This window comes from Euprymna scolopes, chromosome 26, assembly GCF_053919585.1.
Source record: "Euprymna scolopes isolate OS-2025 chromosome 26, ASM5391958v1, whole genome shotgun sequence".
NCBI classification, from domain to species: Eukaryota; Metazoa; Mollusca; class Cephalopoda; order Sepiida; family Sepiolidae; genus Euprymna; species Euprymna scolopes.
Genome location: NC_136507.1, coordinates 95217098 through 95240192, shown reverse-complemented (window position 1 = coordinate 95240192; position 23095 = coordinate 95217098). Strand labels below are relative to the sequence as shown.

Here is a 23095-nt window from a genome sequence, read left to right as displayed (position 1 = left end):
GTTACAGTCTTCAACCTCCATAGTAAATTGTAAAGATGGATGCAGGTTGCAAAGAAGACGAAGAAACTGTTCAGCTTCGCTCCGAGAGGGAAAGCATGCAAAAGTATCATCAACGTAACGTGTGTAGAATGCTGGCTTAGTAATTTTGGAAAATAATTCGTTTTCCAAAAATCCAACGAAAATGTTGGCTAACGAAGGACCAAGAGGGCTGCCCATTGATATCCCATCAATTTGACGGTACATAATATTGTTGAAACTAAAGGAGACTGATTTAGTAGCAAGTTCCATTAGTTCAATGAAAATTCGTTCAGGAAGTTGTGGAGATTTTAAGGGGCCACGGTACAGATAGTCAGCACAAATACCAATGGTTTCATCCAAAGGTATATTAGTAAAGAGACTATTAATGTCAAAGGAGGCCAAGAACTCGGTATTTTTAGATAAAGGCAATTTTTGTATCTTGGATACGAATTGAAAAGAATCAGGGATACAATGGACCGAATAAAAAGAAAGCACAGGTTTAAGAAGGTCAACTAGCCATTTACCAAGTTCGTGTTGTGCAGAACCCAACATAGATAAAATGGGTCTCAAAGGAATGTTGGGTTTATGGACCTTGGGTAAACCGTACATTCTAGGCCTTTGAGAACCGATGGGTCGGATTCTATCATAAATCTCCTTAGAAATAAATCCGCTTTTATGAAGTTGAAGAAATCTTTTCTGGATTTTTATTTCCATACGAAAAGTATCATCATGGCTTAAGTCGCCCAAACGGAGAAATTTACTTTTATCGTCCAAGATTTGTAACATCTTGGAGATATAATATATATATATTAAAAAAGGACGACTGAGTTTTTTTTGTGTATCCATGGTAAAAAGGAGAACGGAGGGAAAACATTTAATGAAGGTTAAAAAAGAAATTAAATAAATAAAGCGGTAAAATCAGCTGATCGGGTTTCGCCCTAACTTTACAAAGCCGAATCGAGGGTTTTTTTCGGTTCGATTTTGAAAAGTGAGGGTAGAAACCAGGTCCGCTGACTCTACCCCCTTATTTATTTAATTTTTTTTTTTTTAACCTTCATTAAATGTTTTCCATCCGTCCTCTTTTTACCATGGATAAAAAAAAACTCAGTCTTCCTTTTTGAATAGATATAATAAAGTTTTGTAAACCCCATATATATATATATATATATATATATATATATATATATATATATATATATATATATATATATATATATATACACTAGCTAGCAGCGAGGCGTTGCCCGGTCGTACAATACACTTAAACATGATATTTGAATTTATGCAAATTGCATATGTATTATTATAGAATACATCCTTCGTTAATTATTATATATTACGAGGAATAATTTGCCCGGTGGACTAATTTTCAAATAAATAAATAAATAAAACAGAATAAATAATAGTGATAATGTCGTTCATCAAATTTTGTCTGTGTTTGTTTACAATACTGATATTTGGGTTAGACCATCTTAAACATAGTCCTTCTTCTTCTTTTTTAGATAAAAAAAGAAGATTTTTTACAGAGGAATATTTTACATCACGCCGGCCGGTGTAACGTAAAATATTCCCTTGAAAAAATTATTTTTTATCTAAAAGAGAAGAAAGACTATGTTTAAGATGTTTTTTTTTCTTCGAGTTTCGATTCTTATCGAATGAATTTGTGTACACAGCATATCTAAGAACACTTCCAGACATGTGAATTAAAAAACTGTGTGAAATTTGCAAAATATACGCTCAGCCGTTTTATAATTATCTATTTTCGCACGAGATGATGCAGTTTAGAATTATTTTTTTAATGTATATAGTAAACAAAAAATAGTTTATAATAAAAAAAACAACAAAATTCTTATCTTAAGACACAAAGTATAAATACAAAAAAGTTGCCAGTTAGAAAAATAAGAAAGATCAAACGTTCATACGTCTGTCACTTCAAAAAGAAGATTTAAAAATGAAAAAAATAAAATAAAATAACAGAGTTCAAATAAATACTAATTTGATGTAATAAATCAAAAAATGTAAAACATCGATTCAATATGGCTGCCATAACCGATGTATAAAATCAGATCGAAAAGATTTGAAAAACTATTAAGTACTAGCGGGGTTGAGGGTCGCCCGGCTTTGCCTGGGCGTAAAATGTGCTTAAATATGATATTTTTATTTGTCCAGATTTCGTATATATTATTATAAAGTCGTGATTTCAAAAGCAAAAAAAAAAAAAAATAGTATTTGAGTGCCATCAGCTAGAATCGAAAGCAAAACTGTAGCATTCAAAGCTGGTGACGTTATAATGGTACCAACCTGACACGCGTATGAGCTGATTAAAAATTAAAAATTAAAAATAAACTAAGATGAATGTACAAAATGTATAACGAAATTTTCAATTTTGACTCATTTTTGACCCCTTGAAAACTATTTTAACTGACTAAAGATCCATAAAAAAAAAAAACGGTTCATAAAAATTTGAGGCGCCTAACGCATCTCTGCGATTTTTTAGTTTCGGTGGAGATAGAGTTTGAAAATATGGAGACGGACAGACAGACATATAGCCTTTTATACATTAGATTAACCTTGTTTTTTTTTTGTTTTTTTTTTAATTCGAACTCGGTTTGTTTGCGAATCATTTTGATCCACGAGTGTCATTCCCAAAAGTAAAGCGTTGTATTTTTTAACTCAAAAAGTTGAAGGACTTCGAAAACAGGAGTGGTACTATTAAAACGAGCGCCCTTTTGTGTTTCAGAATTTACTTTCTACATAGTCACTAACACTCTCGACGCACTTTGATGAACGATGGCTGTGCATGAGCGTCCGGAACATGTTTTGTCACACGACGGTCGTTCTAAAAGTAAAACTTCCTATTTTTAACACAAACAGTTGAAGTGTTACAATGGCGGGAGTGGTACCATTAAAACGGGAGACTTTTTGCGCTTCAGAATTTATTTTTCTACATAGTCACCACCATTCTCATTGCACTTCTGCCAGGAATTCAATGACGTATCCCTGCTTCCAACGCACGTCCATGATACGTCTTGAACATTCAGACAAATGATATTAAACTTTCAAGTCATGAATGCCCAAGTTCATTCATCATAATAATGCAGTTTGCAATCTCCTATGATCTAATCGGGTGGAATGAAAAATAGGAGGCATTATTTTTGGAACGCACCTCGTATAAATAAAAGGTGCTTTCGTGTTCAGCAACTAGTTATATGCGTAAGTGCCAAGTTTGTACCTTCTTACACCTTCTGTTTTATTTATGCAGATTGTTGAAACTAATGATTTGATGCGTAACAAGATGGAGAAAAATAAATATCTGGCATTTTTTTTTTTTTACTTGGGAGTCACCATATATCAAGGCTCGATAACCACTCGAGGATAAGGATTAATGAATGTAAGGTGGTAGTTTAGGAATCGCTAAATTGGGTAGAATTTGATTATTTATGGGGACGGTCCAACAAGAACTTGTTTTCAAAGGATGTGAGGGCTACTATGTTGTATTCAACCGAGAAGCAGTTCAGCGGAACAGTGTTCCACATGCAAGCAGTTCTGTGAAAATAAGCTTTGTTCATGGAATCTGCATTTAGATTTGTGGCATGCCTAAGTGATTGCGATAACAAACAATCCGTGATTGTAGATTCGAACTGGTCGCTAATTCATTTGGCTTGAATCTATTTCCAAACAAATTTTGACCTTACAAGCCGGCGTACTAGTGCATCCTTTGAACCAGACGTAACTCAGCGTTCGTTCGGCTTTCCTCGGAGGAATGTTAAATATAGAAACAATAACAACAACAAAAAAAACCCTACCGTAATTTTTATTAACTTTGTTAAGAAAAGTTTATAAGTGCTATTTTTTTTTTCAAATAATTTTAAGCAAATGTTTTCAAGAAAAGGTTCAAAGGAACAAGTTTTTTTAAACAAATTTTTTAAAACAAATTTTTTTTTTTTAAATGTGATAGTTTAATTTTTTTTAAGAAGAAAAATTGGAAAAGAAGTTTCTTTTGTCTTTTTAAGTATTGGGGGTATTTTTTTTTTTTTTTTTTTTTTACATTAGGTCCACCTCCACGATTTTTTTCTTTAAAGGGGTAGGGCTAAGGTTAAAGTCGTCGTTTTAAAGAAAATTGTTGAGGTGGACCTAATGTAAACATTTACAATTTTTTTTGTTTGTTTATGAAGAAAAATTAGAACAACCTTTTTTTTTTTTTAGTCCCACTTGCTTTTTAGGGGTATTCGGGTTATGGTTAGGGTTAGGGTTATGGTTAGGGTCTTTGTTTTTCACGTATTTTTTCTTCTCAAGTATTTTTTGGTAAAAAGTTAAAACAAACGTGGATGGTTAATTTATTTATAGTGGACTATTATTCTAATCTTTATAAGTTGTTGTTTCACGACGTTTCGGCCAACTATTCCTCTGGCCTTCGTCAGGTGGTAACCGCGACGGATAGGAACTTCGAATATCCTAACTGCATTCTCAGCAATCACTGCCATCCGTAGTTGTTGTCGTCTCACCACGGTTTTTGGCCAAGTAAGCCTCTGGCCAGCTTTGGGTAGGATTGAAACCCAATCCTGACGAAGGCCAGAGGAATAGTTGGCCGAAACGTCGTGAAACAACAACTTATAAAGATTAGAATAATAGTCCGCAATAAATAAATTAATATAAATGATACTCATCTCAATAATGAATTCCAATTAAAATAATATATAAAAGTGGATGGGTTAGGGTTTTTTTTTTTCGAGATTTAGCAAAGAAGGTCCCAGTCCGAATTGTTTTTACCAATAGTTTCCGCTATTGACAAATGTCAATTACGGCGTCCGGAGTCTGTAGATGAGTTTTTTAACACAGCAATCACTTCTTATTAAGGCCCGAAGGTTACTCGAGGATAAGGGTTAATGAGTGTTCGGTGGTTAATGAGACAAAACGCAATGAACAGTAGTGGTAGAAGTTGTGTAGAATTTGATCATTTCAGAGGACCGCTCAACAAGTACTTGTTTACAATGGACTTGAAAACGAGCACGTTGCAGTCAGCAGGAAAGCAGCCTCGCGGTATATAGTTCTACACGCGGCTAGTTCTAAGAAAGGAGATTTGTTCATGGAATCGGCGTTTAGTTATGCAAGTTGTGGAAATTTTCCTACTGGATCAAGGTTCAGTTTCAGAACGTCGCTTTGCCCACTCGACTAACAAGTCTTGTCTGAAGAACGTTGAATCTGTATAGAATTACTCGTGTTCCTTTCTTTGTGGTATTTATTTCCTCCGTTACTGGTTTGTATTTAATTATTTCGTGTGCGTGTGTACGCGCGCATGCGTACATCAAAGTATTTCTTGACTCCAGACAAACAATCATTCTTTTGTTGCATATGATATGTCTAAATGTCAAATTCCGAATGAAAAACGATTGCTATTTGTGAGTTTCCTGTCTGTGAAGTAGATAAATCTTAAGACTTTCTTTTATCATTTCGTCCATCCATAGCTGTTTATTATTATTTGTACTCACTAGGAGTTCTCACACTGGCCATCATCAGAGATTGCTTACGGACAACAAGTCTTCCCAGATTACTAGTACTCCTCACCTCTTTCCATAATCTTCACAAATGATTTTGTGTTATCGCAACAGTCGTTTGCCATTGACTTTATGCCGAGAATAACCATTAGTCTTCACTAGAATTTGAGTGGCACTAACACCTCCCTCAAGGTTCCAGTCTCCTTTGCACCCAGCTAGCGGAGGTCTGGTTAGTGTTTTCACTCCACGGTCTTTACATCCTTCTTGGCCCTTCGACTATTTGGTGTGGTGTCAGCCGATGCAATTTTTTTTTTTAGGGGGCGGGGTATAGTCGATCTTCAATTTTACAAATTTGTAGTTTCAGTTTTCTTGGTTGCAATTTGCTTTTACTTCTATATGACCGGTTAGCGTTTAGCACTAATGTTGATTAATGGTTTTCCTTGTGATTTCATCTGTTTTCAGCATCACTGTCCACTGCATAACTTGAGTCTTCCCCTTGATTCCGATTTATTCCAGCCTTTTTTTCCAAATTCTTTCGGACTATCCCAAATGCTCCTGCGATTATTAGTATTATATTGATTTTCTTCAGATTCCATATTCCGTTCAGTTCTCTGGCAAGTTTTTATTTTTATTTTTTTTATTACATTTTCACCCCAAACAAGGCACATTGCCACTTTGGTGTAGGGGGCTACTAAATAAAGTTCCGCATATTTGCTTCGTTTTCTGTCTCTTTGCTCTTCATTCTATCGTCTGCTGGGACGGCAACATTTAAAATTTGACAGATTCTTTCTTTTTATCAATTAATATTACTCCGGTCTTCTAGCTTGGATGATTGTATCTGTTTTCACCTCCATATCCCAAAGAATTTTATGGTTTTCGTTTTCCAGTACAGTTTCCGGTTTGTGTTTGAAGCATTTATCAGCACGTTCGAGGTGCAGTCGTCTGTTCCTAGTGCAGTGCTTTCCCAAGGCAGTCATGTATGTCCTTATATTCCTTTGGGCTAATTTGTTGCATTCAATTAATGTGTGGTTTATTGTTTCGTCTCTTTGTCCACAGTCTACATTTACTATTTTCTTGTGTTTTATCTATTTTAGCTTTAATGTGGTTTGTTCTAATTGTGGTGTTCTGTGTAACTGTCAGTAAAAATTCTGCTTCTTTGTTTATGTGTTCTTTCTTAGCCATGTCCAGATGTTTTTATTATTATTATTATTATTATTATTATTATTATTATTATTATTATTATTGCTGTTGTTGTTGTTGTACTTACTAGGAGTTTCCACACGGGCCATCATAAAAAAAATCTCTCAATACCCTGTGGTGTTCCCTGGAGTCTAAATGGCAACAAGTTTACCTAGATTTCCAGTACTATCCACCTCTTTCGATAACCTTTACAAATGAATTTGCGTTATTGCAATAGCCGTTTACCATTGATTTCTCGCTGGCATCGACAATTGACCTTCACCGGAATTTGAATGACAATAAACCTGTCCCAGTCCTCTTCGCACTCATCAAGTAGAGGTCTGGCTAGTGCTTTCTCTCCTCGGTCTTTCCATTCCCCTTAATCATTTACGGCTATTTTGGTGTGGTTTCGAGACTACAAGTTTTTCTTTGGGGGCGGATTTACAATTATTCTGTTTCAGTTTTCTTGATTCCGTGTGGTGTTCTTCTATCTTTTGATTTTACTTTTTATGCCCGATTAGCGTTTGTAGCTCATCTGTATTAGTTTCCGCATTCAGGAATTTTCCTTAACATCTCAGCCGTTTTAATTATTGTTATCCGTTATATCTTCTCATTCATCCTCCTGATTCCAATCTCTCCTATTATTTTTTTCGAATTTTCGAGATTTTTTTCTAGTGCTCATACTACTGTTTGTGTTATCTTGGTTTTCTTCATCTTCCATATCCCTTTCATCTTTCTGGGCAGTTTCGTGTATTTGTTTTGCTTCTCTGTCTCCTTGGCATTCACCCTGTGGTCTGCTAGAACAGCGAGATCTACAATCTGACAATTTTTTTTCATTCTTGTTTACTATTATGGCATCTGGTCTTCTTGCTTGGATGGGTTTATATGTATGTACGTCCGTGTCCCATCTGTGATTTCCGTTTTCAAGTATTGCTACCGGTTTGTGCTTGTATCATTTGTCTGAGTGTTCAAGACGTAGTTTTTTTTATAATTCCCCGTGTACTTGATCATATCTCTTCAAATATTCTTTTGTGGTGACTTTGATGCATTCACTTATTATTTGGTTTATCGTTTCGTCTCTTTGTCCACATAGTCGTCCTTTGCGGTTTTTTCTGTCTTCTTAATCTTTACTTGGATATAGTACTCGTAGTTCTAATCGCGTCATCTTGTATGGTTGTTATTAGGGATTCAGTTTCTCTGTTTAGATGTGGTTTTCGTAGCCATGTCTAAGTGTTCTCATAAGTCACATCTTTTATCTTATGAATCGTTTGTGTAGCTGTTTCTATTCCAAATTTTCTTGCCGTATCCCTTACCCTGATATTCTCTGTCTTGTTGATTTTTCAGTGTATCTTGCTGCGGTGATTAGTATTTCTGTACTCTGCAGTATGCATTTTCATGTTATTTTTTTGTGTAATTCAAACAGTCTTCTATACAAACCAGAGTCTGCCAGCATCATCCTTTGGATGTAGTGCATTGTGCATGATTATAAGTTTCCTTAAATTTTGGTCGAGATATCTCAGTTCTTTGGCCCAGCCCATGAACGGTTCGGAGTATCTAACTAATAATACTGCCTATGTGTTTATAACTTTTATTATAATACTGCCTATGTGTTTATAACTTATATATATATATATATATATATATATATATATATATATATATATATATATATATATATATATATATATATTATTATTATTATTATTATTATTATTGGCTCACAAGGAGCTTTCACACAGGTCATCAAAGATCTCTGCTTGAAAACAACCTGTGGTGTTCCCTGGAAGCTAAGTGACAACAAGTCTCCCCAGAGTTCCAGTACTCTCCACCTCTTTCGATAACATTTGCAAACTACTACTACTACTATTATTATTATTATTATTATTATTATTATTATTATTATTATTATTTCTGCTATGCTATCAGTCAACACGTAATTTTGCGATAGATTATATGGCCGACATAGGCCTTACGTGTTTGAATGTCGACATTTGAGTCAACGGCGTAAATTAACAGCATTGCCACGAGATACCGCGAGATGATAATCTATTTTTCTTGGGACATTTCTGATACTGTAATGACGTGAGGAAAATAAAGGAGAATAGAGAAAGTCCCCGACTTACAGTAACTCGTAGGTAGGAAGCATATACAAGACCTATATGAAATAGCCGTATGTGAGAGATAGATAGGAAGATGGAGAGAGAGAGAGAAAGAGAGAGAGAGAGAGCCAGAGAGAGTGAGACCGATAGCGAGCATGAGAGAGAGAGGGAGGAGGAGGAGCGAATGCATTTTACGTCTATATAATATGCTGTTCTTTCCTTAGTTTTTCCATACGTTAGGCTATGAAAAAGGCCGAATACAATTTTTGAAAGCGAAATTGCTTTTATAAAAGACCAAATTCGCGAAATTTGTTTTTAAAAAGACCAATCTGGCAACGTTGGACAAGAATATGAGAATGACTGCCTTTGATGTAGCCTCGTTATCGAATATCATTATGATAATAATATATGACTGTAATCGTGTTAGGAAGGAACTCTTAGTAATTTCGACGTGCAGCGATTCTGTACTGAAGAAAGAAGTCAGCGAAACGTTACATAAAAAGGGAATATTTGAAAGTAACAGGGAAAAAAGAAAACATTGTCGACCAATAGGTACTGGACTGAAGGAGAAAATTAGACATTATTTCTTCTCTTACAATGCGATTTTATTATTTTAATTGAACTATGTAGCACAATATTACTTTCTCGCTATTTATTAATACTTACTCATTTATCTCATTTGGATCAGTTAAAATACAATGGACACTATTTTCATAGAAATGTTAATAAACTCATATTTGCTGCGATTTACTGGTTTTTCAGTCTAAAAAAAATATTTTTTGCGATATTTTTTTTTAATTTTTTTTTTTTATTCAATTTTCACCCCAAACAAGGCACAGTGCCACTTTGAAGCAGGGGGCTACTATTAGGGAATTAATTAGCGGGGTCATTATGAAGGGAGAAGAGTAGAAAGATGTTTGTTAACATTACACTTGAACTTCTGCATATCATTGCAGTTGGGAAAGCAGAATCCCGGAAGGGAGTTCCAAAGACCCGCAGTTCTGGGGAAGATCCAAAAAATAAAAAAAATCAGCTTTATCAAAACATAATTTTTGATTAAATATATTTCTCATTCCAGGTAATTTCCACGACGAAGTGCAAAGTGTAAATAATTCGTCGTGCTTACAAACTCTATTGAACACGCGCAGAAAAAGGTAGACGTGAAGAGAGTGTGATAATATTACTGGATCGAAAAAAAGTTGATATGAAGCTTTGGTTTCCTGAAAGAAAAAAAAAAGAAGAAACCCGCAATTTAATTAGTGAAAAGCAAAATTAAGTAAGAAGGGAAAAATGTATTTCCCGTCATTCGCCGGTTTTTTGACTGGTGCGGGAAACCTGGAGTAAGTATACGGCGATGATTTACATTTTTCTCAGAATCTGGATAAAAACTGGAATAAATTCTATTTCAGTGAAAGAGGGAGACAGAGATAATGACCTCATATAGGGAGAAAGGAGAGCCTCCTCCTCCTCCTCCTCCTCCTGGGGTGGTAGTGAAAGAAAGAGACAGATGATGTAATAATTGATACAGTGAGAGAGAGAGTAGCCATTTTTTTTTCTAGATTAGTAGTGAAGGAGAGTGAAACTGATTATGTAATAATTCGATGAAGTGAGAGGGAAGAACCCCCCCCCCTCCTGAGGTAACGAAGACAGTGAGTTTGGAGAGGACCGAACTTTACTGAATCATCGACAGAATATAATTAGCCAAGAGACTTTATTTTACTCGCCACTGCTTCCATTAAGACACAGACCTCGAATAATCTGGGTTGAAAACACCAAACTAAAGTTCGCCCAGAATTGATAATAGAGTCAGTCCAAACACACTTTAAAAAAAAAAAAATGGACCCTGGACTGCTGGAATATAAAAAGGGAGGATGACGACATTCAACACAAGAGTGTTAAGGGGACAAATGTTGTCTAAACTGACAATTCTGTTTTTCATCCATAGCCAAGAATAATAAAATATGATTTATAGTACATGAAACTGGTGCCTAGTCTAGATTTAAAGGTAACATTTAGTATCAGTATATATTTTTTTACACTGAAACAGATCTTATGTGGCATACCGTGCTAGAAAACTATTTACGCCTGAAAGTATCCTGTACCTCTATAAGGCCACCATTCGCCCATCTATGGAGTACTGTTCTCACATTTGGGCTTGTCTCTCACTCCTTGACAAGGTTCAAAAGAGAGTCGCCGACCTGATAAGTCCTGAACTGTCATCTAGGATTCAGCCTCTGTCCCATCAACGAAATGTTGCATTCCTCTACCTGTTCTACAAGTACTTTAATGGTGAATGCTCTGACGAACTACAAGCATTTGTATCCCCTCGACATGAATACTCCCGACAAACCCGACAAGCAGCTAAATCCCACCCCTTCACTGTAGAGATCCCTATGTGTAAGAAAGCCTTATACTCCAATAGTTTCTTTCCCAGAACTGCTAGACTTTGAAACTCCCTTCCGGGATTCTGCTTTCCCAACTGTACTGACATGCAGAAGTTCAAGTGTAATGTGAACAGACATTTTGCTACTCATCTCCCTACATAATATCCCTGCAACTTATGTTCCCGATAGTAGCTCCCCTAATTCAAAGTGGCACTGTGCCTTTTTTTTGGGGGGGGGTGAAAATTGAATAATAATAAAAAAAAGAACCCTGAGATTTGTTGCAGTGTTATCAAAAGAAGAAAATTAAAACAAGAAAACATTTAAAAAGCAATATCGTTTTTTTTTTTTTTTTACCTTTGTATCTTCAGAAATGACTATTTTTCAAATAGCAATTAATCCTATTGGAGGTAAAATAAAACAACAAACATTAGAAACACTTACCTTGGAAAGCAAATAGCAAGTCAGACAACTCTCACCATCTGAAAAGAATTGAAAAAGAATTAATCACAGTATAATAGACAAGTTAACGATATGTTTTTCTTTAGATCATCAGAAATGATTATAATGATTCATATTTCTTATAATTCACTGCTTTACAAGAAATATACACTCATTTTTTTGTCCATTAAAATGTTAGGTTATATTTGCCACACTTGCATGCAATTGTTTCGGCCCACAGCTAGTATATAGGACTACAATAGTTCATTAATTATAATTCTATCAACTGGGTAGCTCATCAACGCAAAATTATAATTGGACAACTGTTGCAAATAAAACCGAACGTTCTGAAATGAGCAAAAAAAAAAAAAAAAAATGAGTGTCTATTCTTTGTAAAACGGTTAATTATAAGAAATAGTTATAGCTCTAGTATTGCACTATTGAGCTATCTGAAAAGAATTCTTATTTGTTTATATCGTTAAATACTATTCTAAGTAGTAATAAGTAGTAATATATATATATATATATATATATATATATATATATATATATATATATATATATATATATATATAATCCAGACACAGTACTGTTTCGTTGTATCACAACTCATCAGTGCGGCTAGACATACACCTTTCCCTAGCCGTGGATCAACCCTACAACCGTCGCATTGACAGTCGGCAGCTCTCCACATCGGACCGCGAATCAGTGCCGTAAACATTTTTCATCGAGTGTGTATTAAATCCACACCCACCCGTCGCAACAGTGCTCTAATCATCAGTTTGCTTACAAACGACTTAATAGTGGGCTTCGCTTAATAGCTTAAATACGCATCGGGCGAAAATATATTTACAAAGTGCTCAACCCAAAGAGGGGTATATATATATATATATATATATATATATATATATATATAGAGAGAGAGAGAGAGAGAGAGAGAGAGAGAGAGAGAGAGAAAGAGAGAGAGAGAGAGAAGGGGGATAGATAGATAGATAGATACATTTAAATAATAACTCATGTGTATTGTATAAAATTAACAAGCGGTTCCCATTCAACAGGAATCTGTGAGGCAGGCGCAACTCGGCATTTAGTGAAAAAAAAAAAAAATACACTGAAAAAAAAAAGCAAATACAACAAAGAAAGAGTATGGTTATGTGTTAGTGTATTTATTTGCTTCCCCACCAAAGCAAATTAGGCACAAGGCCGTTTTTAATGTGGGGTAAAAACCAGCTCCCCTAAAAGTAGGCAAAAAGAGGGCACTCTGATTATCAAAAATAATAATTGTCCCAGTATAGTGGGTTTCCCCTCTATTGACTGGGACAAATTACCTTAAGTGCAGCATCTGCAGAACAAATACTACACTTTGATCCCGGCCCGAAGGCATGCGTTAGTCTGACTGCCAAGTGTGTATGACTTGTGGATAACGCCGACATACATATTCCTTCAGTTTTTCTAGTAAGTGAAAGGCTTCATTGTTATCCCTAAGGTAGACACCACAACCACCACCCCCTTAAAGATCTTTGCTTCCGCAGCGGTTTCAGAATCGTTTTTGTCTTATCACGATAATGTCCAGCGATTTGCGTTTTCTTTTGGTGTGACGCTCTTCTGGGAACTATTTGGGGCATCTCTAGGTTAAAGATGCCATAAACGATGTCCATCACTACATCTTCTTCCTGTCAGTGTCCCCCAACAGTTGTTTCCTGATTAGATTAAGATGTCTCTTATGCGAGAACTGAGATCATCGAAGTATGTAGACCATATATCCAATCCTTTACAATTCAATTTAAAGTCTGAGTTTCCTTAATAATATCATCCAGAAACTAATGGATGATATCCCGATTCTGTTCTGCAAATATATCATTTAATTATTAGGGCTGTGACAAAAGAATATTATTTTCATTGTTTTGACTCTTGAGTATATATCCGTTAATATCTTATATGTTTTTTGTAGACTATGTGGTTCTCGGTTGATTAACTGTATCTAACTGTATCGGATATATCCTCGAGAGTCAGAAGAATGAAAAGAATATGCTGTTGTCACATCCCTATTAATTACAGATCCAATTCTTTTTTTAATATTATATTGTATCTAGTATATAGTAATGATTTCAAAAGTTTAAAAAATTACTTTGGTGCCATCACTTAGATTCGAAACCAATGTAGCGTTCCAACCGATGTTACTATCGAGAGGTAGTTAAAGAAATATTATTAATATTAAACGACTTGAAGAAATGGATTTAATTTGGGCAAGAAAAAAAAATAAACAATATGGATTTCAACTTGCCGGTGTGTGTCTGTACGCTTGGTACATCCATCCAAACAAAGATTTTATTCCTTATAAACCATCCTTGGCATATGATTACCATCTCCTGTTAATTTCAGTGTTATATCGCCAGTAGTTTAAGAGTGTATCAGTTAAATATTTACACACATACAGACACGCACACACATAATCTACTATTTTATTTATTGTTGGGGTGTCACCCCTACAGATTATGACCATGGACTATTCCTGACATCATTTTCGGTAAGCAGGTTCTGTTTTCCAATCAGTCTGAACCTAAGACTTAGAGAGAGAGAGTTGTAACATTACTTGTCCTTAAGTTGAGCGGAGTTCTCTCGCAATTAACATACTTGTCTGTATTTCTGTTTAATATTATTTTCACTTCACTGTTTTCGAGTCTTTTCGTTATTCCTTTCAACATTTGCATCACAATATTTATAAAGATTTTTATATTTCTATTTCATACACGGAAACTGTACTGTTAGCAGTTGGTACGGTAGGTCCAACTTCGTATTTACCAACTCTACCTACGGTTCGGTTTGACTTTTGTCTTTTTCTTAAAGTTTCAACCTTTTGTTTGCGTTTCAAAATAACTCTTTTGATGTTGCTTCGTTTTTAAAGTCTTTATTTTCTGTCTGGAATTTTCCCCGTTGAAGCGACGTTGTTTCTCGATGTCGTTTCAAATTATATGCTTTATTCTTTTCCGTGTCTTGATTCTCCATACCAGCTTTATATTCCGATGTCTTTCATAGACAGCTTGATTTCGAAGAGATTTCCCATGGTCCTTTTCCGCTCCTCTGAATTTCTTCGAATTATCTATTTTCTGGCAAAAACTGTTGATTAGTAAATTTCAGAAATTGAACCGTTGCATCCAGTCTGTACCAAATAAATTTTTGGTGTTTCTTAACATGAACATTTTAATTTAATTTAATTATTTTTAATAATGTTGGCAATAATTTTACCCTCGAATTGAATTTTTAAACTTGTCACCAAACTGGACATTTTGTTGTTTTTGAACATGGTTTATTAAATTTTTTCGATGTTATCACATTAGTTTTAAATATATATCGGACACATGTCATTTTATTTAGGATTTTGCCTGTACATACTTGCCTGTACATACTTTCTAATACTTGTGCCATTATGTTCGTCTGCCATTGTGGATTTAACCAGTTTTATTTCCTGTATTCATTCTGCATTATGAACTCTTATGCCCAACTTTATTACATATCAGACAAATTTTAAACCTCAAGCCGAATGAAGGGCCCAAGAACGAAAACAGGGACTCGGTGGTAGTTTTTCCTTATTTTTATTGGGGTAACTTGTTTTTGTAGGAGAGTGAAAAAATCTTCTTTTTGGTTTGACTTGCTTTTGAAAGAGAATTGGAATGTGGTTTATGGCGCATCTTCCTTATGTGAGCAATGCCCGGCTCTTCAATATTTTTAGGGTCTTGTTTAATACTTAAGTCTTTGGCAGTATTTTCTATAGATTTAAAAGAGAATTTGTGTCTCACTCTAATCTCGTGGGGAGACAAGTAAATAACGGCTCTTGTGATAAAATCACGTGCCTGTCCCGCTTTACAACATAGACGACCCCCAAATTTTTCCATTGTCTTCCTCTCTTTTATCTTCTATTCTCGTTGTGTCGTCGTCTTTCACATTAGCAGTTGTCGAAAGGGGCACGCACACGGGTTTGCAAGTATAAAAATTGAATAAAAAGACTCAAAAGAAAAGAAAAAAAACACATCCTGTGAATGTCGGTTGGACTCCGGATGCGTGTGTAACACCATCACGGGAAACGTCTATCGAGGCTTCGTTGTCAGTTGTTTTTTTTTTGTTTTTTTACTGCTTTTTCAATACAAAAAAAAAAACACAGTGCCACTTGGATGTACTATTTGGGGCGGGGAGGGATTGCAGTGACATTATGTAGGAAATTAAGCAACAAAATGTTTATTCATATTACCCTTAAACTTCTGCATATCAGTACAGTCAAGGAAGCATAGATCCAGGAGGGAATTCCAAAGTGTAACAGTTCGAGAGAAGAAACTATCTGAGTAGAACACTTCCCGGCATCTAGGTATCTCTACAGTGTAGAGTTGGTATTTTACTGCTTACCGGGTTAGTTGGGTGAATTTACATCGAGGGGATACAAGTGCTTGGAGTTCCTCAGGGCATTTCTCGTTAAAATGCTTGTAAACTAGGCATAGGGATGCAGCATTTCGTCGATAAGACAGAGGTTGGAGTTTGATTGACACTGCGGGGCCTACTATATTGGCGACTCTTTTTTAAACTCTGTCTAGGAGTGAGAAACTTGTAACAAATACAGCAACTTGTGATCTTGTAAAGGTACACAATAGTTTCAGGCGTGAGTAACTTTCTAGTGCGGTAGAGAGAGCCCAATTTCTTCGCAACAGCATTGGAAATGCCCTCAATGTATTTGTTCCAATTCATGTTTCATGTGAACGTTAAACTGGGAAGTTTGAACGAAGAGCTTTCAGGTAGTATATCATTAGCCATTGCTATGAGTGTTTGAGAAGGGTTCTTGTAACTATTAACGGAAAGAGGCTTACTCTTAGTAGTATTGAATGTTACCATTCATTTATGTCCCTATTCCACTACAGATTGGAGGTCAAACTGTCCTTCGTTCAAAACTATCCGCGTTCATCATCAACTGAAGGCTGTCCGTGAACCGTTCTTTAACTGTCGTAAACTGTTGCAAAAACTCATCGGTACTCTTAAAACTAACTCTAAATATATTGACCGCCGTCGTTCGGCCTTTAATCCAATCCTATCACAACTGGAGTAACAATTAAAAAAATGATTGTTTTTTTGTGTTCTTTGTGAACAACTCCCTCTCTATTGTTCTGCTTATTTTCTCTTTTTTGTCATATTTTTTCTCTTTCTTTTTACTTCATAACACCTGGGAGGGTGGGGGGTCGATAATATCACACTTTAACTTAGGCAGTGAGCCGATATTCAACATTATATAAATTGTCTAATATTTACAAAAGAAATGTTTTCAAGAGTTATTTGCTTGAATTCATTTTCGGCTTCAGGGGATCCATTTTCTATTTGTGTGTGTGTGTGTGTGTGTGTGTGTGTGTGTGTGTGTGTGTGTGTGTGTGTGTGTGTGTGTGTGTGTGTGTGTGTGTTTTACTAAATTAGTCTTGATGTCAACAGAACCGAAAGAAATAAAAACAAAGAATAAATAAATAACATAAAAATAATCGAGTGACACCTTTGGCGTTTGTGAATTTGGCAAAATACTCTTTGAAATTAAAAAACAAAATACAATTATCGCCTACAGAAAGACAAGCATGATCAGGGGCTAAATTGGCGCTGACTTTGTTGCCGCTAGGTGGCTTTGCTCCACTGATCATTTCATGATTCTCTCCGGGAATTTTAAACAACTTGTTACCGTCGTTACAAACATCTTCAAAAGCCATGCGTCGCTTGTCTCGAAAGAAAATTGTTTTATATATATATATATATATATATATATATATATATATATATATATATATATATATATATATATATATATATATATATACTTTATTTTCGGTTCGCACCTGTTCGCAATCTACCGTATCATACCTCAACGTGAAAACTGAAAGGTAGAGTAATAAATATAGAGCACTGATTTTTGGACGGTGATTTAAAGTACAAAATAATAATGTTAATTCGATAGCAAGTGAAAGGAGGGAATTTTTCCATATGGTTACCTCGGGTTTGTATTACTGTACACATAGATTCGAAAAAGTTGTCAAAAAACAAATATATAACAAATAATAATAATAAACTATTAAAAAAACACCGAATATATGTCAACTTATGTCACGGTAACATATATTGAGCGAATTTCTAACAGTATTTTGTTTAGTTTATTATTTATAACATCTTTTCCTGAACTTACCGTGTTAAAGAGAGAATTTCCCAATACATCGGTAAACACTGTATGCTTTTCGAGCTGAATAAACATGTTACATTGAATAAAAACACGTAAAATATATCCAGTTAGGTAGAAAAGTAACTTATCTTGCCTTTGATAATATTTATTTGTTATATATTTGTTTTTTTTTTTGACAACTTTTTCGAATCTATGTGTACAGTAATACAAACCTGTAATTTATCTTGCCTTTGGTAACATTTATTTATTATATATTTGTTTTGTTTTTTGACAACTTTTTCGAATCTATGTGTACAGTAATACAAACCTGTAATTTATCTTGCCTTTGGTAAAATTTATTTGTTATATATTTGTTTTTTGACAACTTTTTCGAATCTATGTGTACAGTAATACAAACCTGTAATTTATCTTGCCTTTAGTAACATTTATTTGTTATATATTTGTTTTGTTTTTTTGACAACTTTTTCGAATCTATGTGTACAGTAATACAAACCCGATTACCTCTATTTGCCTCAAATTTAGCCCAGTCGCAAAAGCCTACGTTAGCAGCGTGCTATGTTTGTTATTTATAGTTATACGGTGTACACGGTGTATGTCTCTTTGATAAATGTTCACCGGTAAGCAAAAAAGGGAGCCAACTTGGCTTTGTTTACAAATATAATTAAATAAATATTAGTACCATTTATGACAACAAAATCGGTTGATGAATTGGCTTTAGATAACATGCTAATCGGAACATTGTCAAAGGCCGATTAATCGGTAGTCAGCTAATTTGCCTATCGGTGCATTCCTAATACCAATCCCTTTTTGCCCAAAGGGACGGAAAAGTTATCTCTATTCAAATGTATCTGTTTTGGTGAATGGGGGTTCAATTTAGATTAAGCCTTCGCGAAAAAGGGGTAAAGAAAAGACAAAATCTCGTAGGAATACATGACCCCGTATCTACTCATGAGATCACGAGGTTTGACCGCTAAGTCATCACTGAACAGACTTACCGAGGTTGCGGCCCAGTCGGCCCAGTCGCTACTAAAGAACATCCATTCGAGGCGACTGTAAATTATTCATTGTTAAGCCTAAGCGCATTAAATTCTTTGGGGAAGTGTATTATATCTATGTACAAACTAATTTGAATGTTGGCGCCATACTGCGTGAAAGTTTATTAAAGAAATTGCTAAATGTATATTCTTTCCACCAGAGCCTTTTCTTATTTATTGTTCCTATTTACTTGCCTCTCCACGAGGGCAGAGTTAGATACAAGGTCGGCTTTTAATGTGGGAGAAATCCTGCTCCCCAAAATGGGGCACTCTGGATAGGAACAAAAATAAAAATTACCTTAGTCATGAAGGATTTCTCCTCCACAAAGTTGAAGTGTAGCATCAGAACAGATGCTACACTGTGATCTTGGAACCAGGTGTTTAGGAGATTCGCTTGTATTCTTTAATCACACTTTACCTATTTTGATAGAATATGAATATTCATTATTCGTATTCTTCAGTGGTGACCTCGACGTGATTTGAACACGTAATCCTCGTGCTTACATACAAACGAATAATCCCAGAATCTGTTCGTTCATTATGCGCATGAACCAACCCGGTTCTCGCTAGAGCATCAAAGTTAAGCAATATTGCCTGGTCAGTACTAAATGGGTGACCATTGGAGAATACCAGGCGCTGTGTGGAAGAGGACGTCGCCACGTCTCTGCACGAAGTACAAAAACTAGGGTATAATTTTCGGTTCCGTCCTCAGAGATGCATCCTCCCAAGCATTATCTCGTCCGTTAAGAGGCACCTTTATTGTACGTTATTTTTTTCACCCGACCAACTAAATAGTTATTTTATTTTATTTTATTTTGTTTATTTATTTTTTGCATTTTGACCTTCTGCTTCACATTGTTTCAGTGAGCAACAAATAAATCCTAACTTTTTGTTGGAGGGGGGGGGCTTGCTCAGATTTCTCCCTGTATTACAAAACGAAAATAAAGAAAAGCTTGTATGATGTATAATACATAAAAAAAATCACATAAATTTATTAAGCACTTATATTTTTAAATAAGAAAAATTAAACTACACCCGACGATCTTGCGACGTTATCTATACGGGTTTAAACTGTTTCCTCCAAAGGTGGAAATTCCATGGGAGTATAAAATTAACAAGCGGGCTCCCATTCGCATGCATATCCCCGTTGGGGAAGATTACGGCGCTAGGTTTTTGCAACCCTTGCAGATAGGTGTCGACGTCCTCCTACATACACTTCCTGGAATTCCGAAATTGGTCGGCCATTTTAGTAATGCCAGGCTCAGCGTTGCTTAACTTCGGTGATCTAACGGGAACCGGTCTGTCAACGTGATTATACGGTGCACTGTTAACGTCATTATGCCGTACACGCATGTAAGGTACGGCAATAAGGGAGATAACTCCAAATAACTCAAAGCCATTCTTAACATTAAAAAGATAGATACATTGGAAGTAATAAAATTCGCTTAAACATCATGTTCTTTATAAAAATAAAAGTACGTACTTTTTGGTGTATGATATTTTCTTTTCTTCACATCTTACAGATTTGTTTTTATCCTTGTTTTTTGTATAGGGAGTATTCTGGACAAGCAGCTTTTTTTTTTTTATTGTTACTGATAACGTTTACGGCACCCAATAAAAAGAAACAAAATTATTTTTCTCCAAATTGCTAGTTTGCATAAGTAAACATGACATAAGAAATCAATTTATTCACCAAATATGTATTTTTCTAGCGTTTAAAATAAGGGGTAGATATACAATTTAAAGAAAAAACCCTCTGATTTGGACCATGTAGAAAAGGCAGAAATACATTTTTATAATAGAGCAACAATTTCACGTTAGATTTTTTTAGGGTTTATGTTCAGAGTTCCCCATATATTAAAAAACAATATTAAAGAAAAATCTGTATGATGTACGTAGCCATGACAAACGAAACTATCATATTCCAAAAATCACGTAAATTGATCAAACTGTTTTATTTCTAAATAAGAAATTCGTCTTATCCGCCATTTTCAAAACAACCTTAAAAACAACAAAAAGAGAATAACTAAATAATTAAAACTTGTGAGATTGATGCTGTAACGCCTACGAATTCTTATTAATAGCATAAAAATGATTTTCTTCATGAAAATATAATTACTTTATCAATTTATTTACATAATTTTTTAATATGATATTTTCGTTATAACCCTACATTAAGCCCGCCATATTGATGAGGGGCCCTTTTTCTTTAAGATGGAACTGTTTTATATGCAGAGATAGACCCATCAATTAAATTAAATTAAAAAGTAAATCGTTCATCACTGAAAATAATAACATGACTTGAAATAAAAAAGGAAAAAAACTATCAGAAAAAGATTTCTCTTTCTCTCTCTCTCTCTCTCTCTCTCTCTCTCTCTATATATATATATATATATATATATATATATATATATATATATATATATATATATATATATATATATATATATAGAGAGAGAGAGAGAGAGAGAGAGAGAGAGAGAGAGAGAGAGAGACTTTGTTTATGTGTGAGTTCCTTCCTCATAGGTTCCGAAACGGCTGAGCCCATCTTTTGCAACTTTCATACAAAGCTAATTTATACGTCTGGCAGTGTTCTTAGATATGTTTTGTGTATAAATTTATCCGATATGTATCGAAAATCGGAAAAATCCGATCTTAAAAATAGCTTTTCTCTCTAATAGATAAAAAGAATAATTTTTACAGGGGAATATTTTGTGTTACACTGGCCAAGGAGATAATAAAATTTAAGTAAATCATTTCTTTAAAAAAAAAACAGATTTATTATAATATGGAAGGATAGCTCAGTGGAAGAACATTCAACTACAGATCGAATGATCCCCTGTTCAAACCGGTATATACCTCACTATTTTATTTTAATTTTTTTCTTATTAATGAGTTCAATTTACGAAAAAAAAAAAGATGTTTAATTTAAAATCGTCGCAAATTACTTTTCGTTTGCATATTTTAAAAGTAAACATTAATCAGAAGTGACTTTTCCAGGGCATTCATTGTCAAGCCCAAATATCAGCTGACGTGATATTGTAAACAAACACAGACGGAATTTGATGAACGACATTATCATTATTATATTTTTATTTATTATTTATTTATTTTGCGAATTAGTCCACTGGGAAATTATTCCTCGTAATATGTAATTACCAATACAGGATTGATTCTATAATACACACGCAATCTGCATAAATTAAAATATCATGTTTACGCGTATTGTACGACCGGGCAACGCCGGGCTGCCAGCAAGTACGCAAACACACACACACACGCATATATATATATATATATATATATATATATATATATATATATATATATATATATATATACAACTTCACTATATTCCAAGTTCCACGGTTTTATTTATCTGAACAATCAGTTTTCTCAGCATATCAATTTCGTTACATTTTTACGGACATGTTTCGTTTACGTAGAACAATCAGTACATTTATGTTAGTGTTGAATTTTTCCTTACGTATACTCATCAGAAAAATAAACAGAAAATTTTCTTAGAAAGAAAGAAGCATGACCATGTAATGTTGAAAATGAAGCATTTAGAAAAACTCACATCGTGTTTATTTTAGGTTGCCATCTTTGTTTTATGGGGAAAGCAATTCACATCATTATTTTCGTATGGGTATAAATTATATATTATTTTTATTTGGTTTTAAACTGCAAAACAATTATATATAAAGATTTTATTCTATTTTAAACCCATAAGTATTATATATTGTATGTTATCTTGAGTCAAAATCTACGAGGAGTTCATTTAAGTTGTGGGTTCGAAACTAATTATGTATATATTTTAAAACTATTTCATATTTCGGGGGCGGCCATTTGGGGGAGGGGCGGAAGTAAGCTATCATATCGTTTATTACTCGTATAAATTTTTGTGTATTTTCGTTTTCGTTACAGGATTCAAAAAGTATATATTTAAAAAACCTAAGTATATTTAAAACTCCAAGAACCCATTCGTATTACCTCAAGATATCTTATTTCAACTCCAACACAATCGCTACTAGTAGCGAGTTCACTCGCATCACTCACCATAAGGAGGGGGAAAAACAACTTAAAAATAGATTCAAAATGTCGAGAAGGACACCAGCGACTTATCCAACAATTTTTAAAAGATACCCAAAAGCCTTCAATTAAAAAAAAAAAATCGACCCAGTTGAAACATGGAAGAAGGAATAAAGAAACAAGGAACATGATTAAAAATACAACTTTGCGCTTCCCAGATTTT

The 23095-nt window shown here is 34.5% G+C and overlaps 1 protein-coding gene across 2 annotated transcripts in view; it reads right to left on the bottom strand.

Moving 5' to 3' along the window:
- The window catches only part of LOC145248284 (trafficking regulator of GLUT4 1-like), a 136890-nt gene that overhangs the window by 51862 nt on the left and 61933 nt on the right, over positions 1-23095 (bottom strand). The window contains exon 2 of one of the 2 annotated variants that reach the window (XM_080110156.1): positions 11617-11654. The exons of the other annotated variant lie outside the window; for it this stretch is intronic. The gene's annotated coding sequence lies outside the window, so the exon portion shown is untranslated. The remainder of the gene's footprint in view (positions 1-11616; positions 11655-23095) is intronic. 2 annotated transcript variants of the gene reach the window in all.